Source organism: Diceros bicornis, chromosome 4 (genome assembly GCF_020826845.1).
Source record: "Diceros bicornis minor isolate mBicDic1 chromosome 4, mDicBic1.mat.cur, whole genome shotgun sequence".
Classification (NCBI taxonomy): Eukaryota; Metazoa; Chordata; class Mammalia; order Perissodactyla; family Rhinocerotidae; genus Diceros; species Diceros bicornis.
In genome coordinates, this window is record NC_080743.1 from 1,318,809 (window position 1) to 1,329,923 (window position 11,115).

The 11,115-nt window shown below is 46.9% G+C and overlaps 1 long non-coding RNA gene across 1 annotated transcript; it reads left to right on the plus strand.

Annotated features, from left to right (window-relative positions):
- The first annotated feature begins 863 nt into the window (after nt 1-863).
- On the plus strand, nt 864-10,791 carry LOC131402043 (uncharacterized). Its single transcript, XR_009218212.1, has 3 exons — nt 864-1,320; nt 9,625-10,183; nt 10,596-10,791. It is a non-coding gene; the product is annotated as an uncharacterized LOC131402043 (long non-coding RNA).
- The last annotated feature ends 324 nt before the right edge of the window (nt 10,792-11,115 follow it).

Here is an 11,115-nt window from a genome sequence, read left to right on the forward strand (position 1 = left end):
GGGAGTTTTGCTTACTGGTGGTCTGCACATGTGATGAAATGCAAATGGGCAGGCTGGAGAAATCAGGCAGTGTGCCTGTCGCATATGAGACTTTCTAGTATTTCTGGTCAGGAAACCTTGATTTCTGCCAGATCCTGGCTGAAAAGAGGAAGATTATTACTTTTGTTTCCATGAAAGTCAAGCTGCTCCATGTCCTCCATTGGCAGAGGTAGTGTAAAATAAGAAAGGCAATAAGTTCCCACGTGTCTGATATGTTTGAGGATGAGGATGTTTTCCTTAATGCACACGGCCTTGCATACACTAGGTATATATTCAAGTTTGTTGAATTGTTGGATGGTACCAACCCTGGTTTAGAGCAAATCCCAAGCCTGAGCAACTGAAAATTGTTGTATATTTTACATGGATCACTAATTGTTTCCTTCTTGTCATTCGTTCATTTATTCAACACATTTTTATCTAAAGCCTCTATGTAGCAGTTACTATTCTAGGCGCTGGGAATACAGCTTTGAATCAAACAGGCAAAAATCTCTTTTCCCTCGGAGTTTACATTCTAATGGGGAATGATACAAAACAAAGAAGAGAAACAAGTCACATAGAGAGTATGTGTAGATAGGGAAAGGTACTGACGAGATAAATTAAGCAGGTAAGTGGAATAGGAATTGGGAAGTGGTCGGGAGGGCTTGTTCTTTTTTACTCCATGGGTGGGGAAGGTCTCAGATGACGGCTGAGATAACTGTTACTGTGACAATGCTGTCCCTCTGCGTTTCCGGTTCTTCTTCCGGGCACATGAGAGGATTGCGTTTCCTCGCTACATTGGAACTGGAGAAGCCCAGTGACTTGCTTTGGCTGATGAAATGTGAGTGGCAGTGATGTGCTGTTTTGGCATGTACGCTTTCAGAACTGCTGTATGATTCTTCCTGCTCGTTCTTTCCCTCTGCCACAGCAATGTTCCAATAGTGGCCGTTGTGTCGGCTTGGAACCTGGAGTGAGGACCACATGGAGCAGAGCCCAGCCACCCCCAAATGGACATGGACTGTGACTTGTTTTAAGCTACTGAGGTTTTGAGGTTGCTTGTTACTGTGGCGTAACCTAGCGCATTCCATCTGATATGGTGACAGTTGACTGCAGACCTAAAGGAAGCAGGGGAGTAAGATGTGTGGACATCTGGGAAGGAGCACCTCTGGTAAGGGTAATAGTGCTGAGGCCTCAAAGGAGGAATATGCCGGGAGTTTTAGAGTCCAAAGATGAGGAGAACGGCAGGAGAAGATGCAATCCGAAACATGATGGACTTCCAGACCATATAGGGCTTTGTGTACCATGGTAAGGACTTTGGCTTTTTCTCTAAGTGAGATGTGCATCATTAGAAGAGGAGTAATGTGATCTGACTTGAATTTTTTTAAACATCCTATTTGGTTGTTGGGAGTAAACTGGGGAGGGGGCAAGAGAAGAGCAGGAAGAACAGTAGGGAGGCTATTGCTCAAAACCCAGGTGAGAGGAGAGCTGCTTGAACCACCCTAGCAGCAGTGGAGGTGGTGAGAAAGGGTTGGATTCTGGATATATTTTTTATATGAAGCTGAGAGTATTTGCTGATGGATCAGATATAGGTTGGAAGAAAAAGAAGGGAGTTAAGGATGACTCCATGGTGTTTGCCCTAAGTAACCGGAAGGATAGAGCTGCTATTTCCTGGGATGGAGAAGACTGTGGTAACCTTGTTGGGGAAAGCACAGAACCTCAATTTTGGACAGTGCTAAGTTTGGGGTGCCCATTAGACCTCCAAGTGGAGCTGTTGGGTAGACAGGTCCATGAGGGAGACATAAATTTGGGAGCCACCGGTGTATAGATGGCATTTGAAAACGTGAGACTCTGTGATGGCACCAAGGGGAAAGTGTAGAGAGAAAGATGCCATGATCTAAGGATTGAGCTTCTCATCTGAACGCTAGATCAGGGAGAAGAGAAGAAAAAGCACAGTAGACTGAGAAGGAATTGCCAATAGGGTAGCAGAAAAGACGAAACAAAACAGGAAAATATGTTGAAGAAAGAGTGTGAAATTCTGCAGATAGATCAAGCAAGACGAGGCCTGAGAACCGACCAGGGGATTTAGAAAATGGATGTCGTTTGTAACCCTGATAAGAGCAGTTTCCCTGGAGCGGTGTGCCAAAAGCTTGATTGGACTGTGCTCAAGAGATAATGGGAGAAAAGAAGTGGAGACAACTCACTTAAGGAGTTTTGTTGTAAAGAAGTAAAGAATGGAGCTGTACTGGGCAAGAAATGGAGTCAAGAGAAAGCGGGAAAAGAGATGGGAGAATTAACAGCAATTTTGTAGGCAAATGGGAAAGATCTACTAGAGAGGAAAAATTTGATAATTCTGGAGAGAGAGGAGAGATTGCTAGAGCAGTGCCCTCAAACAGACGCAAGATGAGATCTAATGCACAATAGAGGGGTTGGCCTTTCTAGGGGCTCATCCAAGAGAAATGGGTGTGGACAGAGGCAGGTGGTTGCATTTGGAGATGGAGTATGTAAACGCTATCATCTGAGAGGTGATATTTTCTTTGTGACATTAGAAGCAAGAAGGGCTCAGAGTAAGGTGGCAATTTGAGGAATAAAATAGTTGTTGAGGAGAGTGGGAGAGTGGATTAGGAAAATACACTATGATTGCCAGGCAGCATTGAAGTGAGTGAACAAGAATTTAGAGGAGCCCAATGAACACGGTGGTGTGGTTTTCTCGGGCCATGTTCAGCTGTGTGGGAGCAGGCACGGAGCAGGTGGAGAGATGGGTTTACACAGTAGCATGATGAGGAAAGAAAAGGGCGAGACAATTGAGGGTTTATGCAAGGGTGTGATGATATTGTAATTAGCCATGAAATTTACGCTGGCCAATGAGGGAAGTGAGGAAACGAGCAGGGCAAGTTATTAAGAAAATGCGTTAGGATGAGTGGGTTGTAAAAATAGTAATAGTGGCCGTGGCTGACTGGGTGCCTACGACGTACCATTGCTGGGGTAGGCACTCTGCATTCTGTAGTGCTGCTTCACAACAACCGCAGGGTGGGTACTGTGATTCCAAATTTATAGACTGCTGATAGACTGACCTCACATACTGTGACCACAAATGAAGCCATGAGAGATATGAAATGCAATCAGTTTTCACCTCAATGTCCAACATACAACGCATATATTCAATATTAATAACAAGTGTTATGTGACTCTAGGAAAGTGGAAGAAGCAGGGAAGCGCTTACAGATCTTAAGGTTTTGCCAAGGAAAGACAAAACCCAACCAAGAGACTGACAGGGGCAGGAGTTACAGCGTCCCGGAGTGTACACACAGAAATGTGTATACACGGACTCCAGCGACAGGCGACACAAACAGCGACCTCTGGAAATTGATCTGTGACTATAAATATCATTCACACCTCCAAGCAGAGTGAACAACAAGAACCCAGTCAGCATCCGGGCTGAAATCTCCAGTCTTTAGTAACCTTGGAAGTAAACTCAGGAAGCCAACCCACCGGTTACTTGGGAAGACGCCCCAGTTTTCTAGGGGAGGTGTGAGAGTTGTCACTCCAGGTGGCTGAAGCACCACGTCTCTCAGTTGAAATAGCCTCGGTGACTTTCAATGGGATTTGTATAGGCAAATATACAACGTTCAGTATTAATATTTCAGCCTGAGGAATCTATGCAAGTGTCACATGTTTCTAATGTTACATGAATTTGACCATGTGACAGAGTGACAGTCTTGTAACTCCAACTGAAATTATGTAATGGAATACCGGATTAAACTTGTGATTTTAACTTGAGGTCTCAATAAGTGTATGTAAGGAAACTACAGTTTCCCGTATTTATAGATGTAATTTATTAGACTTATAAGGTTTTTTCTGAATACTAAGGAAGTTTTATTTGTTGTCAGACAATTGAAATCTTTAAGAAAGGAATCAAATACATTAAACGTATAAATGCACTTTAAAACATTTGAAGATGTTCGAGTAACACAGTTTGTGAATGAAACCAAACATCAGTCATAGCCCCCCTCAAAAGTGAGTGTAAAATTTGCTAGACTTATAAATGGATTAATAAGATTTGAAGCCGAACTTAAAAGCCTAAGGAAGAAGTCAACTTTTCAATTTGTAACTTTAATAAAAGAAGATAATTTTAAAAACAAAACTAAACCTCTGAGTAATCTTTCTGTGCAGTAAAACTGCCTGAGGACACCAGCAACTCTTGTCGCATAGATGAGGACGCTGAGGCAGTTACTGAGTGGCGGAGCTGGGATTTGACCCCAGGAGCGCCAGCTGCAAAACCCCTGCTTTTCTCATCATTCTTCATTGCCTTCCCCTGAGAAATAATTAGACAACAGTAACATGCAATTTACGTAACAACTTGAAAAGAAGAGCTCATTCTTTCTCCCGTGTCCTGCGATGCGTCAGGGTTATAATTATATCATTAGCCCACAGAGCAGACCGAGGTGGGGTAGGTGTTTAAGGATTGGGCTGAATTAGTATGACTTTAATTATAACATACCCTGGAAATGGCTTTTCTTACTAAATCTCTAACGTTGGTGTGTGTATATATACTTTGCCAGTTTCTCATAAAAGTGGTGTATACATAAAGAGAAGAAATCCAAAAACCTACGGCTGATTATTTAAACTACAAGTATGTTTGTTTTATAGATAAACTGGAGTTTCCTGTCCTCAAGCTTTGTCCTTAGATGGGTTCTGTGTGTCCCTAGGAAGAGGGGTTGCACGGAGGGTGTTCCCCTTAGAGCATTCTAATGAAAAACAAAATCCAGATCTCCAGCAGACCAGACACGATTATTCTCGCTAGCGGCCAGCGCTACCGAAGATCCTGTCAGGGGCTGCGCTCTAAAGAGCCACCGAGTTCTCGCAGAACTCTTTTCCATTGCTCTGTCTCCAGCTCTTCAGCAGTGCCTGTCTCCTGTTGTCTCTGCATTTTCTGTTAATAAGGAAGAAGGCCAGTATGTTGAGGGACACAGTTGATGGCCTTCCCGATGACCATCAAGACCTTCCTCCTTGCTACAGACCCCCAGTGTTGCTCGGGTGTCAGGCAGGTGGGCGCGGTGGGGGGGGCCGTGGTTGTCCCCATCCTCCTTCCAGTGAGAGGTGTGGAGGTGGACGTGTGACCTGGTCCTAGCCCATGGGACATAAGGGTGAGATGGCAGCAGTGGGCAGTAGGCTTCTGTGAAATGTCTTCCTGACGTGAGAGGGAATGCTGGGGGCAGATGCCCCTCTGGCTGTGCCCTCCCTCCCGATGGGACACTGTCCCTTAAACACATGATGCGTGGAATTTCAGTGCCATCTCGGAATTGTACGGGGTGAAATTTCCCCTCACACCAGCACTTGCCTAGGAGGGGTCGGAGTTCACTGCTATGTCTCGTCACAGCTGGCTCCAAGCCGTGGCACTCGATGAGGACCATGGACTTTGAGGGACCCCCAGAATCAGATACCTCTAGAGCGCACGAAGACCCTTTGCTGACCAGTGAACGTTGAGACTGGTTTTGACCAGTTCTGGACAGGCCGGTGAACTTACCCTGCTCTCTCCAGAGACTAGTCTTCAATCCTTAGTTAGCCTCACCCCTGTGAACCACTGCTTCTCGTTCAGCACTTACAAACCCCTGACTTCTCCCCCTCAAGAAACTTCTCAGTGAATTTCTTCACTGATACATGGCTCATCGACTGTTAACTTCATAAACTTGTATTAAAAAAATAATAACCCAGTGTCTTTGTTCTATTTGCTCACATGACCACAAGAATTAAACACTGCTGATTCTGCAGCTGCCTCACCTCACGACGTCGCTGAGCCAACTCTGAAACCACCACCGCCAGACTTCTGGCTAAGGGAACCTTAAATATCCTGTTTTATGCCAGGGATCAACAAACCTTAACCCGTGGGCTGAGAAGTAAAGCACAGCCATGCTCGCTTGTTCACGTATTGTCTGTGGCTACTTTCGTGCTGCACCTGCAGAGGTGACTAATTGCAACAGAGACAGCCTGGCCTGCAAAGCCTAAAATATTTACTTTCTGGCTCTCTATAGAGAACGTTTGCTAACTTCAGTTTTAAGCACTGTTATTTGGATTTTCTGTTACCGCATATTGAAAGCACACCAAAATGACAAGCTACGTTTCAGCTGCCTCTTCCAATTCCGGGATTCTCCCGGTGAGCTCCCAGTAAGGTCGTGGGTCTCCCCCATACACCGCCTGCTGGACCCCGGACTGAATCCAGTACCTACTTAATTGGAACATCGTACAACTGACCTCACCAATGTCCAGCCATCCCAGCTCTTTTTCGTGTCTGTGGCCGAGCCAGGCTCCATCTCAATAGGAATAGCGCATGTGCATCTGGAACATTCTTATAACTCTCCCCTTCCCCTTGGCTAGCCTCTGTTCAGCTTTTATAGCTTAGCTCAAATGCCGTTCCCTCAAGAAAAGACCCTCTGTCCCACCATATAGATAATGCCCTCATTTTATGATCTCATGGGACCCTAAATTTCTCCATCGTAGCACTTATCAAAAATTATAATAAGGCATGAATTATTAGTTTTTGTTAGTAATTAGTTTTTATTCTTTCCCTTCATTTTCAGAAGAAAACTTCCCTAAGCACAGAGATGTCTGTCTCATTTAAGTTCTTTATCCCTGGTGCCTAGAACATTGCCTCATTTGTAAACACACCAAACTGATATGTAGTAAATGAACGAGGAGGAAGAAGTGAATGGAACAAATAGTGCCGATCATAATTTGAAACTTGTGAAATCCAATGTCCTTTGCTGGACCATGTTCATTTTTCAGAAATAATAGGAGCCACTCAATTGTATTAGGTTGGTGTGGCTTATACGCGTCTGAGAGTGTCCTGACAAGCGTGTTGAGAACCGGCACCTCGGCCCCCCAACCCAGCCAGCGTGCTCCTCGTTCTTCTAAGATGACAGTCAGTCTCCTAATGCATTCACGGTGGTCTGAGTTTATGTATATCAGCCTCTGCTCACACTCAGAGGTGGTTCTGCTGCCACTAGCTCTGTGCCCTAACAGGCTACTCACCCTCTGCTTTCTCATCTGGAAAGTGAGGACATGGTACATGGATTAGAGACTTCTCCTCCCACTGCGAAGAGGATATGTAAGCTTCTGCCTAAGCTCAGACACCGTCACAAAAATAAGGAAGAAAAGGGGAAATGACTTGAGCAGGAAGATGCAGACCTGATGGCCCTCTTGGAATCCACTGGATGTTTACCTGGAAGTTTTAAACCTAGAGACAGAATTACCTTTCTTTTCTTTCTTTCTTTTAGAAACTATTTATTTTCCATCAATCTTATTTCCATGTTCTGCTTAGAAGTCTATGGAAGAACAGCTTAAGACCACTGAGTATTGTTCCTGCCCACTCAGTGGCCTCAGCAGTGGGAGCTGCACACCAGTCTTCAGCAGAGGCTGAGGGCTGCAGTCTGCAGTAGGAGCTGCTGCGCAGGCGCAGAGGGCACCTGAGCCTTAGACTGGTCTGTGACCTTGGGTTGAGGACAGTCAATTTGGGAGCTGGAGCGGTCCATCCACCCTGAAATTCCTCCTTGGTCGTGGCCTTTCCAGCAGGGGCCTGCTCCTCCTTTTCCCTCTCTTCAGGATCTCTGTAGAAGTGGAGATCAGGTGTGACCTCCCTTGGTGCTCACGAGGTATGGACCACGCATGCGCAGAACCTCCCGGGCCAGCGTCCGCCACAGCAGACCCACTGAGCGAGCTCCCCGGTTGTTGCACAGGGTGACAATGTCCACGTGGCACTGAGGAGAGTTACACAGAGCGAAGGTGGGCAGGTTAACACAGGACGCCCACGTGAGAGGCTGCTGGGCAGCCCCGGGATCAGTAACCACCAGACGGTGTGGCTCCTGGAAGGTTGCCTGGATCTGCTCAGTGAAGGTTCTAGGAGTGAAGCCGCCGGCAATAGGAGTGGCCCCAGTGGCAGCAGCAAACTTCAGCACAGCCCTCTGCCCAGTGTTCTTGGAGGATAGGACACTGACATCAGCTGAGTTTTCAGTGGTGACGAGGGCACAAGCCCCCAGGAGAAGGTTCTCCCAGGTCCTCTTCAGATTGATGATGTGGATGCCATCACTTTTCCTTTCGTAGATGTGCTGTTTCATTTGGAAGCCAAGGTTGGTGCCACCCAAGTGGGCTCCTGCAAGGAACTTGAGGACATCCTCCTCCTTCATCTGTAGGAAATCAAGGGCTCTGGACATTGTGAAAGCTTCCCTTTAAGTTACGACAAGAACCCAGAACAACGCCATATGGACCCCTCTCTGGGTAAGTGGGGAAAGGCTGCCTCATCTCTCATTGGCAAGTCTGAGGTTTCCCTCCATCATCATGAACGGGATCTTGAGAGCAAAATGGATCCACAAGGAGAACGTCACTTTCAGTTAGGGTGCCAATTTCCATTGAGTCTAAATCAAAGCTTCAATCTCACTACCAATTTAAATCTTCTGCTCCCCCCAACATCACCCAATTTGTAACCCTCAACACAGGCCTGAATCATGGTCAGGAGCCGTTAGTGGGGAGTGGGAGCTGCGTGTCTGGATCCGGCTCCAAAGTCGGGGTGGAAGGGAGGAAGAGGAAGAGAGAGAAACATCCTTTCTTAGCTGCTGCAGCTGCTGTTTTAGGTCTCCCTCAGCTAACACAGCCTGTCTCCCATCGGAGGCTTCCATACCTGGGTCTCTCGTGGGTTGGATGTGTGGGTTACCTGGAGGCACCCGGAGGACCACACACTGCACAACCCTCTGACATCAGCATGAGTGACACCCACTCCATCTGATGTCTTGCCATCCTCCACTCCTAGCTTCTGCAGTTACCCTACTTCCATCCTCACCGGGGTGACCTTCACGGAGCTTTAAATCCACTTGCCTTCCAAAATATCCTCTTGGCCTGTGGAGAACTCAGGCACCACTTCCATGCCGAACGGTGGAGTCAGACTGCTCCTCTGCTGCTTTTTCTCTGTGCCCTGCTGTTGCCAACTGCTCCTCCCGCCTCCCACCTTCGGGGTGCTCAGACAAGAAGTAGGCACAACCCCTGGGTTCACGTGTGCCCCCTGCCTCTAGGGAAGGGAGCGTGTGTCAAGCTCCCAAGAACTTTCTCACTTTACCCTGCTGGGGAGGCAGCACCTCCACGGGCCTGGGAGGGTCCATAACTCAGCCGGCGTCCAGAGAGGAGTGAGCAGCCAGGGTCACCTCCTTGCAGGAAGCCCCAGTTTCTCGGAAGTGTTCTCTTAGAGCCACTGTCATTTGGCCTGAGAAGTGGGGAACTCATGGGGAAAGGATGATACAAGAGTCCCTATTCAGATAACAACTCATTAGTATGAAGTTCCTATTTAAGCAAACGGAGTTTGAGACTCTTGTCTTTTCTCACGCAGGCCGATTGGGTGGTGGGTGTTGCAAGACTCTCTGGTCTACCTTTCTATGGCATCTGCAGGTATGTGCCTGGCATCTGCTCTCTAGAATGTGAGGGTTCTTTTAACTCTGCAGCTGTGGGCTGGAGTCCAAGACAAGAAGAATCTCATTTATCATCCTGCTAAATAAACTTAAATATGTATACATATAATGTTTTAACAAATTGGATTGTATTATTTTATAACTTGCTTTTTCTTACTTAAAGGTCTGTCCCATGCTACTACGTGCCTTGAAATGTTATGTGAATACCTGTGAGAGAGACACAAAGACTCTCCAGCATGAGTGATGTGTGGGCTGCGTCTGAAAGGATGAGTCACAGTTGCCCAGGGAGAGACAAAGGGAAACCTTGTACTGAAAGGTGTGGAAGCAGGAAAGAACGTGAACTGCTGTGGGAAGAGGAAGGAGGAGAGGAGACTCCATCCATCCTGTGAAATTCGAGGGTGAATACTTGTTATTACTATCGCTATGATTATTAATTTTATTTTCAAAAGAGGAAACTGAGGCTTTGGCAGATTGAGAGATCTCTCTAAGAGCAACTAGCTGGTCAGCGGCAAAGCCCAAATTCACAGTTGAGATTTCTGGAACCCAAGAGGAGACTGAGTGTAAGAAGGAAAGAAGAAATCAAGGAAACTGAAGTCCTGCCGAGGGACAGGGGGCCCCGGGGGTGAGAGAGCGGGAAGGGAGGAAAACCCTGTGCGCGGCCCCAGCTCCGTCCCTTCTGTTCTTGAGAGGCCGGGACGTCGACCGCCAACTTCCCTCATCTGGTGAGTGAAGCGTAATAAATGTGTGCTTTTCTTTTTTGTACAAACGTGAAGTCATTTCCAAAATTAGCCTGTCCAACTGCTAAAATCCCCAAGTTCCCAAACTCTCTCAGCAGGAAACAGGCAGTGGACGTCCAGATGTTTCTCCTCACAGTGTTTGTGCAGTGTTTACATTTATCTTTTTCTTGTCAAATCATGACTTTCTGAAATGCTTTATTACAGTGATTGATCATATGCACAAAAGTGCTCAGAAGGGGAACTGAGGGAGGCTTGGGTACAGGGCGACACGTGGCTCCTTGGCCAATGATCCAACTCAGAAAACCATTTTTGAGACCCCCTCTTCCAGCAAAGGCTTAGAGTCTAGAAAGTCACTGTGTCCTTGACTCTGCTGAGACTGTCCCTTTTCTGTATGAAGAGAACCAGCAAGGGAACCACTTGGATGACCCTGCCCTGTGGAGGTTAAGAAGAAAAAGGACCTGCCTGCAAGTCTGCCGTCTTCCAAGCGCTGCTAACACCTGCAGGAAGAGAGCTGGACAGAGCCGGGCGAATGAGAAGGGGGTCTCACCTTGAGCATCCTCGGTTATCTCTGACCTTGGGCCAGGGGCCCGGCTGGACAAGGTAAGCATTTTGCCGGCACACCTCAGTAATCCTCACAACAGGCCTGGAAAGGTCCTGTTCTCCTGCTGTTTGTAGAGGAGAAAACAGAAATCCAAGAGCAGTTAAACAACCTGAAGTTTAGTCACCCTGTAAGCCGTTCAGCCGGGAACACAGCCTCAGTCCCAAGAGACCATGCATTTAACTAACCGTTATTTCTGAGCATAATGCTACATAAGTCTGCTCCAAAGAAAAAGATATGGACCCATATGTTCTGATTCTCTGAGGAGGAGATGAGGTTTTGCCTCAGTTTCTCATGACACCAGGACTGTCTGCTTCTC